The 17855-nt window shown below is 37.5% G+C and overlaps 1 protein-coding gene across 1 annotated transcript in view; it reads right to left on the bottom strand.

The window, feature by feature from the left end:
- Positions 1-13017, bottom strand: part of LOC130222916 (GTPase IMAP family member 8-like) — a 37466-nt gene extending 24449 nt beyond the window's left edge. Inside the window, exon 1 of the mRNA XM_056455533.1 lies at positions 12951-13017. The gene's annotated coding sequence lies outside the window, so the exon portion shown is untranslated. The remainder of the gene's footprint in view (positions 1-12950) is intronic.
- Positions 13018-17855: the final 4838 nt, after the last annotated feature.

Here is a 17855-nt window from a genome sequence, read left to right as displayed (position 1 = left end):
GAAACTGTGGCAAAGAGGGTATCTTGCTCCGCCGCCTGCATTTCTCGGAAACCAGCTCTACATCGCGGAGCGGCGCGTTCTCAACTACCAAATATGCTGCTCCATTTCTCATCAACGTCTACTATTTATCAGTTTCTCTTTTGTATTTGGCCATTTTTGAAAAGGCCTCTCTGCCATACCTGGCTGGACTAGCTGGGCATTTGCGTTCAGTAGATGACACCGGAGCTGGCTCCGCATTCCATGGGCTGGGTGACATGACCGCAGCTCTGGAGGTTCGACGTGTTTGTCCATTTAACACTTATTTTTCTAAACAAGCCCAACAAATAGCTTCATCCTAATTATTGATTCGCCTTTCTCGTTCGCCACGAATCCAAAATGTTTCCAGATCGGCGCTGAGCGAGCATAAGCAGAGCGTAAAACACTGGCTGCAGTCAGTAAACAATTTAACAGATGCCCCGTCTGCAGCCAAACTTTAAAAATGTATAAAGCATATTTTAATCGTTTAACTGATACCATTCATCGGTTACAAACGTGCCCTTTCGGTTATTGCTTAATCGGTTATTTTGAGCATCCCCAACTAAACCGCATGTGCAAGCTCTATTTTTTTTTTCTCTCACGGCCGCACGCCGGAGATCCGGCATGGTGCCGGAATACGTTAAGCCCTGGTAAGATCATGTTTATTACTAAGAAAACTAAATCAAATTATATTTTAATTGAACACATCTGATCACATAAGGTACGCACAGAAAAGTCTGTTTAGTGTTGTGGAAAGGCAAAGCTGAATATCTGTGGTTAAACTGCCACCCAGCGGTCAAAAGCTGCTGGCGCACCAAGTACCGCTGTCGCCGCGGTATGAATGGCGCCATAAGGAACACATTGAAGTAGTAACATCTGTATTTTCCTTTAAAACAACATGATGTAAATGGCTTACAACCATTCCTGGCTTGTTTAGATGAGCGTTAACTTTTTCTCTCAAGCAAATTTTTATTATATATTATTTTATATTTTTATTTATTTTTTATGAAAATCTTATTTGTGCACAAAGAAAATTCTATGTTAGGTGTCAATTTGGGTTCCCTGGCCCCACAAGTTACCCGATGTGCAAGAAATCTTTGCATTATGTTTGACAAAAAATTGACAAACAGATCTGTACTGTTGTAAAATTTGCTTTTACCATCTCAGACAGTGATTCAAACAGTGATTCACGCCTTTACCACTCATCTGGATTTCTGTAACTCTCTATTATGGCGTTTCTCAGTATTCTCTCTCTCTCGTCTCTTGCCTGTACAAAATTCTGCTGCATATTAGATTAGATTAGATTAGATTAGATTCAACTTTATTGTCATTACACATGTACAAGTACAAGGCAACGAAATGCAGTTTCAGTCTAACCAGCAGTGCAATAGCAGCAAGTGCAGGATACAGGTATAAGTTATAAAGTGCAGTTATAGAAAAACTATGGTGATATTTACAGATGGATGTACTATCAACATTATATACAGGTTGTATTAGCTATGAACAGATTTACAATAAATGAATATATGTACAGGATGCTATTAATAATCAGAAGTGTGCAGATAGATAAACAATTACAAATGTTCATGTGCAGTGGGTATGTACAGTTCAAATAAGTGAATCAGTGCAATGTAGTGCAATGAATAAGTGCAAACTTTAAATGTGCAAATGTTAAATAGTGCAGTGATTGTGAGGAGTATAAGTTAGAGGAGTGTGGGGGGTGTATTGGGGGGGCAAAAGAGTTAGTGAGGGGCAGAGTTCAAAAGGGAGACAGCTCTGGGGAAAAAGCTGTTTCTCAGTCTGCTGGTTTTTGTCCGGGGGAGCCTGAAGCGCCTGCCGGAAGGCAGGAGAGAAAACAGTCTGTGAGCAGGGTGAGAGGAGTCCTTAAGAATACTGCGTGCTCGGCGCAGACAGTGTTTCTTCTGGATGTCCTCAATGGCTGGCAGTGTAGTCCCTGTGATGTGTTGGGCAGTTTTCGCCACCCGCTGCAGTGCCTTACGCTCAGCATTTGAGTCAGTAACATCTATTTTATCTGCACCTCACTGGTTACCGATTAAATATAGAATTGATTTTAAAATGTAGTTATCTGTACACAAAGCCGTCAATAATCTTGCTCTTCAGTATCTTACAGATTTGCTCGTATACCCCCTCTCAATCATTGAGATCTTGTGATTTCAATTCACTCACCATGCTTAAATCACACTTTTAAAAAAATGGTGATCGAGCATTTGCCGTTTCTGCTCCTAAACGCTAGAACACTCTACCACTCCACATCCCCCTCTATTTCTGTGTTTAAGTTCATTTTAAAGACCTAGATATTTTCTCTCGCTTTTAATACTCCTTGAGTACTGTTTTATTGCTTTTATTTATTAAATGTTTTCTTTTATATTCTTTTTTTCAATCATTAGTAATTCTACATACAGCACTTTGGTCAACGTAGCTTGTTTTTAAATGTGCTTTTGTTTTTAATAAATTCTGTATTGCATTGCATCTATCTATACAACCCAAAATCTGAAAAAGTTGGGACAGTTGGGATACACAAATTATCCGTGTCCTGTTCTATTATAAAACAAGGACACAAGGAAGCGCTCGATATAAATCTTTTCTCAGCCATAGCCTATTATTTCTAATGGTGATGCAAAAGAGTGTGTGTGTGCAAGTCAGTTTCATGTCTGATCATAGTACCTTAACAGGGCTTATAAGTAGGAGGACAAAGACTCAACTTATCAATGTGGGGGCAGTTTCATAAAAGAAGAAGAAAAGCAAAAAAAAGTCGAAAACCTGACTTCAGTGAGCCGAACTAAATGCCCACGGTTAATTTGGTTCCATAAGAGCAAGTTAAAGATCATTTGATCTAACTAATCTGAGTTCAGTTGAAATAATTTAGATAGCTGCTTGTGCACATTACTGTCGTAAAACCCTAAAGGTCGGGCATGCATCGATTATGTTGTGTGCTACCAAGGCAATGAGAATGGAAAGAGCTCTGAAATGAGACACAGCTGTTCACAGCGAGGTTTTTGTTCAAACATAATAATTTAAACATAATAATCAAAAACTACAGTACGGCTTGCAACAAAGCAAGAGAGGAGGCTGACAGGAAATCGTACATTTTAAAAAATGGGTCATTATTTAGGCCTATTAACGTTAAACTTTATATTTGTCGAATATGCACTTACTGCCAGTTGTTGCTTGCAAGGCAAAGTTTTAATGCATTGCAGACTCCCTGTAACATACAAAACGTGCTTAAAATCAGCATATTAAGTTTAAAATAATGGCTACAAAGAGCCATGCACATACAGGCTGCAGGATTTTTTATTTGCTACCAAAACTGCTGCAGAATGCTGCTTTCCACATGTGTTTCCTGCACCCTGTGGGAAAATATTTTTATAAAAAAGGGAGACTACTGCTTAGCCTAGATCAGGGATGGGCAAACTCGATCCTGGAGGGCCTGTGTCCCTGCATAGTTTTGCACCAACCCTAATCAAACACACCTGCTTGTAGCTTTCTAGTGATCTTGAAGACACTAATTAGGGTGTTCAGGTGTGTTTGATTAGTGTTGGAGCAAAACTCTGCAGGGACACCGGCCCTCGAGGATCGAGTTTGCCCATGCCTGGCCTAGATCATCTCCTGATTATTCCAGTCATTCTTCAAGAAATGTAGTCTACTTTCTTACTTTTTTAGTCAGTGTTTTCTTAATAGTGTTTTCTTTATAAATTTTTTGTCATTTATACACACACACACACACACACCACACACACACTCACACACACACAAACATAACAAGCCAGAATGAAAACAAATGAAACAAATGACAAATGAAAACTGCCATGTTTTAACTACACAGCCGGGAGATTACAGCGTAATTATATATACATATAATAACGAACCAGGTAGCAATGAATTCTGGCCCAGATTTGGCCTAAAGCTGGCACAGCAAGCATTCGCCCGGCACAGGCATGCAGCATGTGGGCCAAACATGGCCCAGGTTTGGCTGATGTGGCACCGTCTTACAGGCGGCACACAAGACCAGATGTTAAAATGTATATGTGGGCCATGTAAGTTTGGCATATCTTGACCCACTTTTAAAATACATTTAAATTATTTTTGAGTAAAGAAAAAATTCTATCAATCAGGTCGCTTCAAGAAAAAGCACAGCCATAAATTCAATTCAATTCAATTCACCTTTATTTATGTAGCGCTTTTACAATGTAGATTGTGTCAAAGCAGCTTCACATAGAAGATCATAGTAAATAGGAGCAGTGTAGCTCAGTTTTTAGTGTTTAAGTTCAGTTTAGCTCTGAAGAGCAAATCCATCGATGAGCAGCTCTACAGATCCCGAACCATGCAAGCCAGTGACGACAGTGGCGAGGAAAAAAAAAACTCGAGAGAACCAGGCTCAGTTGGTCACGACAATTTCTCCACAGGCCAAACATCTTGTGCAGAGCTGCAGTCTAGGCACCGGAGACTGGAAAAGTGAAATGCTTCATGGGTTTATAAAACTGGCCTAGTTCAGGCTCAGTTATGGGTTATTAACTTGGCTGAGACTTGGCCCAGATCTGGTCCATGTTTGCCTCTTGAATGAAAGGCAGACTTGTTCCAGTCATGTACCGTAATTCACTGCGGCATGTGGGCCAAGCAAATCCTGATGGTGTGGGCCAGATCTGGGCCAAAGAAATTGTGCTATGGGGGGAGCCATGGTTGACCCAGGCTCAAACAAACCTTGTCGTCATCTTGATGAACAGCCACAAAGCCAAAAAGAAAAGCAGATTTACCCTTTGCCCCGTACTTTTTTATGAGTCAGTCTGAAGCGTGAGCGGTTTCGCTTTCTTGATTGTGCTCACCGCTCGTCTATATTTGAAATAACAAACTTCTTGAGCTGATGATAATAACCTGCGCTTGATTGTTGACGTGCTTTTGAAACCCGATCCTGTCAGACACTGACAAACGCAAGAGTGAAGCGCGAAAAAAACAAGGGAGGAGCCGGAAAAAGGAGCACATTATTTTTTCCACAAATGTGAACAAACTGCCATGTTTAACTATTATCTTCACCTTTTGGACTAACATGAACTCAGAATGACAGAATTACTCTCTAACAGAGGTTACATGTGCTGCTAAGGATTACAGACACACATGAGAGGTTTGCACTGACTGTGGACTATATCTTGTGTTGTTTTTGAACCCAAATAAGGACTAAATGTCTGTTGTGTGTAGTTCTTCTGTAGTTGATAACATATGAGCGACAGTAAGGGGCTGTATGTGTTCATATATGTTCATTTATTTATTTATTTAATATAATTACAGACGTTACAGTAGGCTATTTCACACTCATTGATCTGCAGTTATAATCAACTTATGTTCATAGAAAGGTTAGTAATAAACATTATACACAAGTATTTCTGTGTATGAAGCCTCTGTTTTCTGAGAAGTGCTTCTCATATGATATGTGAACGACCCGTACAGATTTATTGTAGACATTTTCTAAAGCGAAAATGATTCGTCTGAAACTTTCTGTCGTACACCACTCCCACCAAAAGAAAACTATTGGTACCCTTTTAGCAGTGGAAATGCAAGGCTGATAAAGGTGACCTGTATCGACCCATAGCGTACTGTATCAGTCAGTGGAAACGATATGAATAAGATTGTATCCCATTGCCTTTAAAGGTGCTTGAATATCTGCATGATCTAAGCATACTACTAATTGCACACACACAAACACACACATATATAAATCTATATATAAACATACACACACACACTGCCAATTTAACTTGACTATTTAAAATCTATTATCAAGTAGCATTGTAAGATTGAACAATATGATCTTTTAGTGGTAAAAAAGGGTAGTCTAAGAGTGAAAAAAATATGTGCAGCTAAAACCGATAAAGCTTAGAACAAATTCAGACAGTTAAAAACAAACACATTGCTTTTATTTCTTTTCTTGGACAAAGTTTATTTTTTACAAATTAATTTTTACAAATGACTTATCACTGATTACTTAAGTAAAAGTTCTGACACAAGCTAATAACTAATATCCATGTTGAAACCACACACATCCATCAGAATCAGAATCAGAAAGAGCTTTATTGCCAGGTATGTTCACAAATACGAGGAATTTGTTTTGGTGACAGAGCTTTTACAGTGCAACAGGATTACAGAGACAGGACAAAAAACAGTAATATATTTAAAAAAAAATTACAGATCCATGTACAGATACCCAATATCTATGCTGAAATAATATGCACTGACATATTTTAAGATCACAGTCATTTCTTTCAGTTGAAACAATCTATTTACAAGACCTACATTTCAATCACTGATTTGGTTAGAGCATAGGGGAAGCCTGGGGAAACTGGGGAAAATTTTGTGTGCTGACGAACATAAAGAAACAATGCAAAAAAATGCATGCTAAATAAAAAAATGTTTTCATATTCATCAAGATGTCGCTATACTAGATTTATATGTGGTACATATTTTTAATGTCTCCCTTATCTGAGACATTCATTTCAGTTTTTGGAGTCTCTTCTTATGTTCTAATTAGTTGATAAGGAAGTATTTGAAAATGTGTACTGTTGGTGTGCCATCAGGAACAGGGTTGGGAAACACTGCTAAACATTTATAAATACTCTTTGTTGCCATATCTGTTTGAAATATGCAATATGTTTTTTTTTTTGCAAAAGTACTGAATATTCTTTATGTGGGTTGAACATTTAGCCAGAAGAATGGCTATTTCATAACCATAATACACTGTGATATAGCCTGGTTTATTAGTTTGTTGAATCAAATTGCTTTCTCACTTCAACCGATCGACTCCAGAATTCAGTTCAATAGAGCTGAGACCATCTGGTTCAGGCGATCACATATTGTTTTGACAAGGATCTGAGCATGATTGTAGGATTTACATTTGCCAAATGATCTGAGCTAGGGTGTCAAATGCACCAGCTTCCAACGTCTAGGTGGCACCCTCAGTGTAAGTGAATGCATTAAAGGGTCACGAAACACCAAAACACATTTTTTTGAGCTGTTGATATTCCTAAATGTGTCCCACGCTGCTATAAACACTATTAGGGCACATATATTTCACTAAAAAGTGAAAATTGGTTGTTTTTGCTTTATTTTGAGCAAATTCGTTCTTCTGGTTTGAAACGAATTTTTGAAGCTGCGTCACGGTGATTAGATACTTGCGTGAATTCCAGCGTGGAGAGTGGATGTCTTTACCTGCGAGTGCATCGTGATGTCTCTGAGTGTGCAGCATTAATTCATGAGAAAGATTTGGTTCAAACCAATCAGCGCGCTCTATTGTGAATGTGGTGCAACTTCATTAATATGCATGATGGCTTCGAAGTGCATGATGGCTACCTGTACAGTGTTCAGACGGCAGAGAGACGCCATGTTGTGTTGCCAAAACAAGTGGAAGAAAAAGAATTGTTTGGAGACACGAGTCGTCAGTGTTGTGTTTATAAATGTGGTGCAACGAAGGTCTTGTTTTCATTTCCCTGCTATGAGAGCGCAGCTGGACTCACGTGTGGACTACAGTGCACGCGACAGAAATGTGTTTGTAAGGAAATTTTTTACCCGAGAGCTTTTCGCATCTGGAAATGGTGAAATCCGGATTTCCTGCTCGTCTCCTTTAAATAAAGACGCGGCTCCAGTTGGTGCTGATTCTCAGGTCTCAACAGATTAGGTAAGTGATCGATCAGTGGTCTTTCTTTGTTTATTCAGAGGCAAGTTAGTTCGTAACGTCAGCAGTACTCTTTCAGTGTTTAAAGACAAACCTTAGTCAAAATGATTTCTAAGTTTACAGTACGTTAATATCACTACAATATTATCGACTGAAAGATCAGCCGTAAATGCTGCTCTCCGAGTGTAAACATGTAAACACTGCAATCAAACTATTATTATCGTGTAGGATTTTCGCCGCATTTTGTGACAGGATAGTCTATACCAGGGGTAGGCAAACTCGGTCCTGGAGGGCCGGTGTCCTGCACAGTTTAGCTCCAGCTCTAATCAAACACACTTGCTTATAGATTTCTAGTGATCTTGAAGACACTGATTAGATTGTTCAGGTGTGTTTGATTAGTGTTGGAGCTAAACTGTGCAGGACACCGGCCCTCCAGGACCAAGTTTGCCCACCCCTGGTCTATACACACACTGCTTTCTGACGCTACCTACCAAGTGCTCCTAAGTTACCGAGTGTGACGACCCCTTGTGGTCGTTTGTTGTTGGGATGTGGGTGTCTGTCTGTGTGCGTCAGCGTATGTATGTGTGTTGCAGGTCCAGCTGATTACGCCGGGATTGAAAACACCGATGTGTGGTTGATTTGCTCTGCTATAAATAGCGTGTCTGTCTCGGACGTGTGTGTTGGGGCTGCAGGCAGAATCTGGTCATCACTTATCTTTCGTCTTGGGTCGGTTTTGGACCTGAGTTGGGCTAGCAGCATGACTTTTGAATTAAGTAAATAAATATATTATCTACCCCAATTGCACTCGTCTTCTCCTTATTTGTGGTAACCGGTTTAGGTCATAACACTGAGAAATGTAGAGGTTTTTTTTTTTATTCCAGTCGCCGTGCGGTACCAAACATTCCATTTAGATTTAAACTCTCCAGCAGTTCCTCGTATGCAATATCCGGTTTGTCATGGGGGGCATGCATGAAATGCTCCTGAATGAAAGTGAAAGTGCCAAACTGCAGTTAAAGTCCACAGATTAATAATTTGTCAAATAATTTGATTACTGATGTCCATGTAAACACAGCCACTGTCTTTTTCCTCTGCATCTGTTTTTTTTTTTTTTTTTGCCTCTGTGAAAATCAGCGTGTGCCCAAATGAAAACTTCCATTTTTATCCAAACCATCCCTCTTTCCCTTCTCCGACCCACCTAAACAGAGCTGGACACACCCACTTTCCTGACTTTTTCCAAACTAGAGGTGTGAAAACACCCTGCTGAAACAGGGGGAGTTTGTGGCCCTTTAAAACTACATCAACAGACTAATGTTGCTACCTTTTTGCTATACCTTTAGCTGAAATGCATTTTGAAACGCATTTAAAGTTTTGCTACAACCATCCCACATGTAACAAGCCCTGCTCACAATGTGCAATTTCAGCCATGATTTGGTTGTATGAGACAAATTTGGGAAATCCTAAAAGATTCCAGAAATCCTGTTAAACTCCGTGGTCTTTAATTGTTGGTTTAACATGTTCACTCACCACTGTGTAATTACCATTTCAAATTAAAATTTCCCTCTGATAAAGTTCTGGCAGTGTCAGAAGGTTTCAGACACTTTCTGAGTGTCTGTAAGAGTCATGGATGGATGAAGTAAAGCTCCAGGTGAGGTCAGTTTTCTTGTGGATCAGTTTGGTGCATTTTAATTGACATCTTGATGACAACTGAGATCTTATGTCATTAAGTACTCAAACATTTGACTGATGAATAAAATCATTCATGGTCCGTCATCCCCACCTCAGTTTGTAAACATCAGGAACACCACACAGAGCAACACAAGGGGCAGCCCAAGGAGACTGTATTGTCCCACTCCGGAAAAGTACCTTTGGTCAGGGTACCTTTTCAGTTACAGCTGCACAGAAGTGGAATTCTGTCCCTGGCAGCATCAGAGATATAACCACCTTTAATATATTCAAGAAACATTTTAAAATCTGGTTTATAGAGAATCAGACGCGTCATCATTCCTATTAGAATGAACACAGCATGTTTCCATTTGTGCCTACCATCTTAATGATTTGTTGTTTAAATGTGTTTCAACTATTTTTATCTCTATTACAAAATGTTGGTGTTTTAGTCTAATTTGTATATATTCTACATAACCATGTCTATTTTAGTACTTTTTGACTATGTTTGATTGATTGTACAATTCTTGTATTTTTTTTTTTTTTAGGTTGTTCAGAGACAACAGATGAAAAATAGCCTTCTGGCTAATTCTGGTGCACTTGCAGAAATGTCAAAATAAAATACTGCCAAATAAAAAAATTAAAATTGAATTACAGCATTACACGAAGATCATATTCATGCAATCTCACATCCTACAATCATTTAAGATTATTAAATATTACACAGTATGGGCTGGGCTTAATCATGAGTCTAAATGCTCCTAGGACAAATAAAATTTTTATGATTATTTTGCTACCATTTTGCAACCATCCTACCACTGCTTGTACATGTTGGACACATTAATTCAATTTTGATGAAACATTTTCAATTTAATTCTATTAAACGTATAAAACCTTAAAATTACTATGTAATTTACACATTAAATCTGGTTGGAAAAAGCAAATGTAAATTGTATAATTTAACAGTCATTTTCGTTTTGCTGCAAACTTTGCACACGTGGTCCTAGAGTGCAAATTTACATAAATAAAAATACATTGCCATTTTGCACATTTCATAGCTGTTTTACACTACATTTCAAAATGAATTTTGCCACTTATATGATTTCATAATTAGAGATGCTCGGATGTACAACAGCATAGATTGCATGTTAATCTACATCTGAATTTGTTTTCTGATTATTTATGAAGTCTATCCAACAAAAACATTGAAACAGAAATTATTGAACCAGCTGCGAGCATTGTACGTGCAATCTTCAGAAACATCTGGTATTTCTGTGTGTTGTTGATGGTGTAGTGTTTGTTTCCATTGTTTTCTACTAACGCATTGATCTTCTCCAGCAGTTCGGTGACTTGAGCACCATACTTCTGCAGGTTATTGAAGGCATGATATCTTCCCTCATATTCATCTACTAAATTCTGCAGATCTTGGTTTTCCGGTAGATAATCTTCTAATGGTCTCTCTAATTGATCAGCTCCTGTAACCAACAGAATGGTGAATCTCTTTGCTTCTTCTCCAAGGGTTTTCTGAATCCTTTCGACTGCATTCTTCTCTTCTTCTGTGAATCTCCCAAGTCTGATGATCAACAAAAAGACATGGGGACCAGAAGCAGACATCTCCAGACTCTTTTCAATCTCTGCCTTCACCTGTCTTTCACTCATGAACATGTGAAAAACTCCAGGAGTGTCGATCACTGTGATGTTTCGACCTCCCACAAGTACCTCGTGTTTCTCACAGTGTTGAGTTGTAGATTCAGAATAGTCACCTACTTCAAACACCTTTCTGCCCAGGATGGTGTTTCCTGTTGCACTTTTCCCTGCTCCAGTTTTACCAAGCAGCACAATCCTTAGTTCAGACACTGTGAAACAAAAATTTAAATAAACATATCCTTTTTGGTACAAAATTTTTAGGAAAATACTTAATCTTAAAAAAATATATATCTCAAATTATATAAGTCTCTATTCAGTCTTTATTCTCCACATTATTTTGTTGTTGGCATTAATATGCAGTCACACATTTGTTGGTCCAGTAATATATCTGCAAATGCTGGAGACAGAAAACTTAATGTGTCATGTGAAGATGTTGCTCTTTTCACTGCATTCCTAAGGTAATGTTGGTCTTTTAAGAGCAATTTAAAGGCTCCAACTACTTAAAAAGCAGACAACTGTGCACAATTCACTGCTTTTGAGTTTGCTAGACAGTCTTTCGATGACACTGAAGTACAGCGGAGCCCAGGAACATTAGTGCTGCCTAACACTACATTCAAACAAACAGAGATTTAGTAGATTTGTAGATGCTCTTATCGGCTGTCGCTTGCAAAAATCATTCATCATTTGCATTCCTCATTTGCTCACCCACTTCTGTCAACAACAGCTGTTGCTCACATAGTTGGAGTCACCGGAAGTTTAGAGAAACTTAAAGGATGTATTACATTATATTTAACGTGGTTCAAACAATGGATCTGTGACAGAGCAACTACGGTTTTGGGAAACACTCATCACTTCATCATTTATTTCCCAAATGATACAACGTACTGTGGGAATATAAATGTATATAATCTAGTTACCAATTAGCAATAAGCTATATATAACTGAAAAGTTATATTCTTTGGTTTTTAGGGTGTGACAGACCTTAACATCTCTTGGTTTCCTGAGCACTGACTGTCTCCAAAGCAATGCCAATTGTCAGTTTCACAGCACAGCAGTGTCTATTGTCTAACAAATGGTCAAGCAGGTCAGCTGATCGGACGGATTCTGTTCTCCAGAACATCATTGTTTTCATGCTAAAATGTATCATGAATGAGTACTTATATACTAATGAGATCAGGGCTGGAAAGGCGATTTACCCTGCCGACAACAACACTTCATTTGCATGCTTTGTTTTAGACTGTCGCCACCTACATGTATCAATGTCTGTAAAAATGTATTTAAACTGAGTGTCTGCTGTACCAATCCAGAGTTCTTTGGATGACGCCACAGCGATGCTGAGTTCTTCTTATTAAAGGATTCTGCTTTGAAGATACCCAAAAGGTCTCCCTGGTTTTTGGCTTGTCTTAGAATTTCACAACAGTTTTGGTGCCGTGAGCCAGACAGAGGAATTCACAACAGTACTATGGTAGTTTAGCCACAAGTTGCAATTTTGTTTGTGAAAACACCCAAGATCCGCTCAAATAATATGCAAATCTGCTGCTTCAAACAAATCACCCAGCTGCACTTATAATTTGCCCTATAATCAAATTACTATTTTTTATTTGTTTTAAGCGTGATTTTGTATCGCACAGATGCAGTGATGTTAAAACGAATGTGTATCTATGATAAATGTTACATAAACATTAATTTATAAAATAAAGTTTTGCCCATATTAGCTTGCATTTTCTTAATAGAATAAACACAGGCTCATTACTCATTTCAGACTTTAATGAAAACATCACTTTCTCATTGAGACCAGGTTTTCCCAGAAGAATGAACATGAAAGTAAGTGCGAACACAGAATCCATATGAAAACTGAGATGCTTTCCTTCATTTCAGTGTTAAGAATGACCCCTCACCCCAATCCACACATTTCGGATAGAGAAAAAAAGTCATAAGCAAAACTTACTTGTTGATGTTGGTTTTGCTGAAGGCTTGTAACCTCAGATGTGTTTGACCCTGATCTGCAGCTCACAGGTGTGGAGAAGAATGACACAGACACCAAAGTCTGTTTGATTTATAGTAAATGCAGAGCACATCCTACTCATTTTAATGAATATTCATGAGTTTTTTGTAAACCAAGGAAGTTCTTGTAAGGCTATTTAAACTCAGAAAGGGTGCTGGGGTAGGGTTGTAAATGTGTCACGCAGCTTGCTTGTTCCCAAATACACAATGATGGCAGCCAAGAGAGAAGAATAGTTTCATTAAAATCGGACAAATCTTTAAAATCTTTCTGTGAACAACAGTATAGGTGCAGATACATCTATACCAGCGCTGCTACTTGAATCCCCGGTTTATTCATGGTGCTAACTTGGTGGTATTTTACTGGACATCATGTTTTAGGGTCCCCTTAAAACATTTCAGTTGTGTTCCATGCTATTTGCACGTGGTGTGAGAAAATGCAGCATGTTTTTTAATGTGTTTGCATTGTGATGATTTGCAGTAAAGATGTTTTCCTAATATGTTGCCGTTTTTGTAATTGCATGCTTTTTTTTATTGCAGCATGTTAAGCTCCCTCAGCCACTGTAGAACACAGCCTCGTGTTGACACGTCCTTCCGGATCTGCCTGAATGACGTTAGCAGGATCAGTTAAAAAGTCAAATTCTAGTATTTGCATTGCTGCCTGATTTCCTTGATGAAATAATGCATGTGTAAATGACAAAGTAGCCTAGTAGCATATTTCAAACTCACAAAATTATAGACAGAGCCCTCTAATGATTTTGTCATCAGAAGCTGCAATGAAACAAAACTGGAGCAATGTAAAAATGTAGTCTGAGGCAAGCACATCTTTCCAATGAGCCTGGGTTAGGTCATCCCATAAATATTTGGGTGTACAGGAGGTCAACCTGAAAACTGTTGGCTCATAAATCATTTTTATTGACACAGTGCATAATTCCTTCTGCTATTGCAGATTGTCATGAGAACGTCGCTAGGTAAACTGTGTTCTCCAAACACACCTTCAGTTGGTGGATGCTGGTAACACTCACTTTCATGTTTCATGACTCACTCGTGTTTACTTGCTCATACTTAAACAGTATATCATACAATATCTGCACTATTGCTATGTGAAAAAAAAAACATTAAAAAAAAAAACATTTCAAAGTTTTAACTGAATTGTTTTAAGAAACAAAAACAATTTAAATTTAGCTGTTTACTCTTAAAAATCCTTAAAAATGACACCCCAGACTATTTATTCTATCATTTATTCACCAACAAAGTGCTAAGCTGATTCTATATTAAAAGCACTTTGGCTCATTATAAATTATCTACATACAGTTTGAATTAATATGTGTCCTAGGATTAGCTCCATCAAAGAATATTCAAATGTGTGCATACATTATATTTCAGCATACAGTATAATTCACTTCAAGCCCTGTAATTTTGTAAGGCCAAATGTCTTGGCTTTGACAATAACAAGTCCTACAAGGTAACACTAATCTCTATGTGTAGATCTGTCTGCTGTTGAAAAAGATGCTGGAAGATAGTCAACTCAATATGATTTTCTGCCTGTTAAAAATTATACATTTTACATATAAACCTTGATTGTATGATTATAATGCGGATGTGACACTGACAACATGGGTGCGGATCCAAATGCAGGTTTTTATTAATAGGATGGTCAGGAAAAGCAATGGTCAAAAAAGGGGAAAACAGATGTATACACGCAATTCAGAAACGTAGTCAAAGAAACAGGCGAGTGGTCAGAAAGCAGGCGGCAGAATGGGACAAATAGATTAACAAGGCGAGGATCAAAACACAGCAAAGCAAGACAAATGAAGCGCATTGTAATGTCACTTAACAGATAACAAGACTCAGCGACTACCGAGAGTGTTTGTGCTGCTTAAATAGTGTGTGTAATCAGTCCTTGACAATCCTCCGGCGATGTGTGTGCAATCAGTCAGGATCAGGAACATCTGTGTGTGTGTGAAATACATGACTGGGTTTTGTACCCCATAATGTGTTGGATTTGTAGTCCAGTGTTTCCCAACCCTGTTCCTGGAGGCACACCAACAGTACATATTTTGGATGTCTCCCTTTTCTGACCCATTAACTTCAGGTGTTGGAGTCTCTTCTGATGTTATGATAAGATGATTCAGGTGTGTTTGATTAGGGAGAGGTTGAAAATGTGGACTGTTAGTGTGCCTTCAGGAACAGGGTTGGGAAACACTGTTGTAGTCCATGTGAGTGTTTACATGCGATCTCTGGCTGTTAGATCGCTGGTGATTGTGACAATGGTACTCAGATAATTACTGCATACTAATATTATATGATATCATTGAAGTTAGATAAATCGTTAAAATAATAGGGAAGAGGGGGAAGAGGTGGTTTTATTTCAGGAAATAAACTGAACAACAAAATGAAGCCGAAAACAAAGAAGCATTGTTACATTAGGGAAATCGCATGAGGAACAATGCAAATAATTTGACCTTTAAGTTGATCCTGATTACTGTATTTGAGGGAGGAAGCAGTCTGAAAACTGAGAAATGCCAGGGACCACATATAAAGTTTAAAATTCAATTCAATTCATTTGTATAGCGCTTTTACAATGTAGATTGTATCAAAGCAGCTTCACATAAAAGGTCATTAAAAAAAACACACAAACACACTCATTGATTAATTCATTCATTCATTTTCTTTTCGGCTTAGTCTCTTTATTAACCCGGGGTCACCACAGCGGAATGAACCGCCAACTTATCCAGCACATGTTTCACGCAGCGGATGCCCTTCTAGCCGCAACCCATCTCTGGGAAACATCCACACACACTCATTCACACACATCCACTATGGCCAATTTAGCTTACCCAATTCACCTGTACCACATGTGTTTGGACTGTGGGGGAAACCGGAGCACCCAGAGAAAACCCATGCGAACGCAGGGAGAACATCCAAACTCCACACAGAAATGCCAACTGACCCAGCCGAGGCTCGAACCAGCGACCTTCTTCCTGTGAGGCAACAGCACAACTTACTGCACCACTGCATCGCCTCACTACACACTCTACAGACTTATTTTACATCTTGTAAAAAGGGGCATAATAGGTCCTCTTTATGTAAATCTTTACTGAATTAATATAACCAACTGGTTAGTTTTAAATGTTTACTTTTACTGAAGTGTGAATCTCAGGTGTTCTTTACATCTGTGTGCAGGGAGCTCATCTGAAACATTATAAATTGCTTTGTACTGAAGCTGCCTAATTAACATGCAGTAGTGGCATCACATGGATTGACAACAGCCAGAGGAAGTCAATAGTATTGTTATTGTATTATAGTTCCCTAATAATTTACTATGCCCTTTTTTAACTGAACAATTTAACTGAACTAGATTTATTTATTTTCATTTTATGCATTCTTTCTGTATTAGCTATGGTGTGTTTAGTCACCCATGTGATTGTATAGTTTTTGTGCTTTAATATATATATATATATATATATATATATATATATATATATATATATATATATATATATATATATATATATATATATATATATATATATATATATATATACACACACACACAGTTGAAGTCGGGGTTATTAGCCCCGCTTTGAATTTTATTTTCTTTTTTAAATATTTAATATTTCTCAAATGATGAGCAATGAAATTTTCACAGGATGTCTGATAATATTTTTCTTCTGGAGAAAGTAAAAACTTATATGATAAAACTTAATTGTTTTATTTCGGCTAGAATAAAAGCAGTTATTAATTTTTTTTAAATCATTTTAGGGTCAACATTATTAGCCCCTTTAAGCTATATTTTTTCAATAGTCTACAGAACAAACCATCATTATACAATAACTCACCTAATTACTCTAACCTGCCTAGTTAACCTAATTAGCCAAGTTAAGCCTTTAAATGTCACTTTAAGCTGTATAGAAGTGTCTTGAAGAATATCTAGTCTAATATTATTTACTGTCATCATGGCAAAGAGAAAATAAATCAGTTATTAGAGATGAGTTATTAAAACTATTATGTTTAATAATGTGTTGAAAAAATCTGCTCTCTGTTAAACAGAAATTGGATAAAAAAATAAACAGGGGGGGCTAATAATTCTGACTCTATATATATATATATATATATATATATATATATATATATATATATATATATATATATATATATATATATATATATATATATATATAATGAGAATAGTTTTGCATAATGTTAATGTTTTAAAAGATAAATGGACATGTTTTAATAGTGTAGTTTTACACAGTTTTAGTTTTCAAAGCAAATAACTGTGAATAGTGTTGGATAATAACTGTTGATGAGATTTATGTTTTTGTCATGGTAACAACTGCAATGAAGTCCAATATCAATAATAATAAAAAAGTAAACAGTTTCTTTCTGTTTATGTACTCATACATGAAGCGCCACCCAGTGGATAGACAAGCATAAACAAAAGTGGGATTATCTGGATTTCGCCCCTTTTATTGAAATCAGCGTTTCTGCTTCTTTCCATCAGCCCTCATCATTTTCAAACGAATTACATTATATATATAATTATTTATGCTTAAAAAAAGCAAATTCATGCTTTAATCTTATTGCTTTATGTATGTTTAAAAATTATCAAAAATCGTTAACACTGTGTGTCTTCTAAAATGTCTGCAGCTTCAGTTATCTGAGTCTCTCAGTTGTCCTCAACATATTATATAAAACCTGTATAACATACGAAATCCTAAACATGGCAGTTTATGCAAATCTGTCGCGCTGACACCTGCAGAAACTAACAGTATAGTGTACTAACATACGCAGTCTGAAGGTGTGGACAAGGGTGGAGAATGAAACACCACATATTGATTTTGATATT

This window comes from Danio aesculapii, chromosome 1, assembly GCF_903798145.1.
Source record: "Danio aesculapii chromosome 1, fDanAes4.1, whole genome shotgun sequence".
Lineage (NCBI taxonomy): Eukaryota > Metazoa > Chordata > Actinopteri > Cypriniformes > Danionidae > Danio > Danio aesculapii.
Note: the sequence above shows the minus strand (reverse complement) of the source record. Positions and strands in the feature narration are given on the sequence as shown.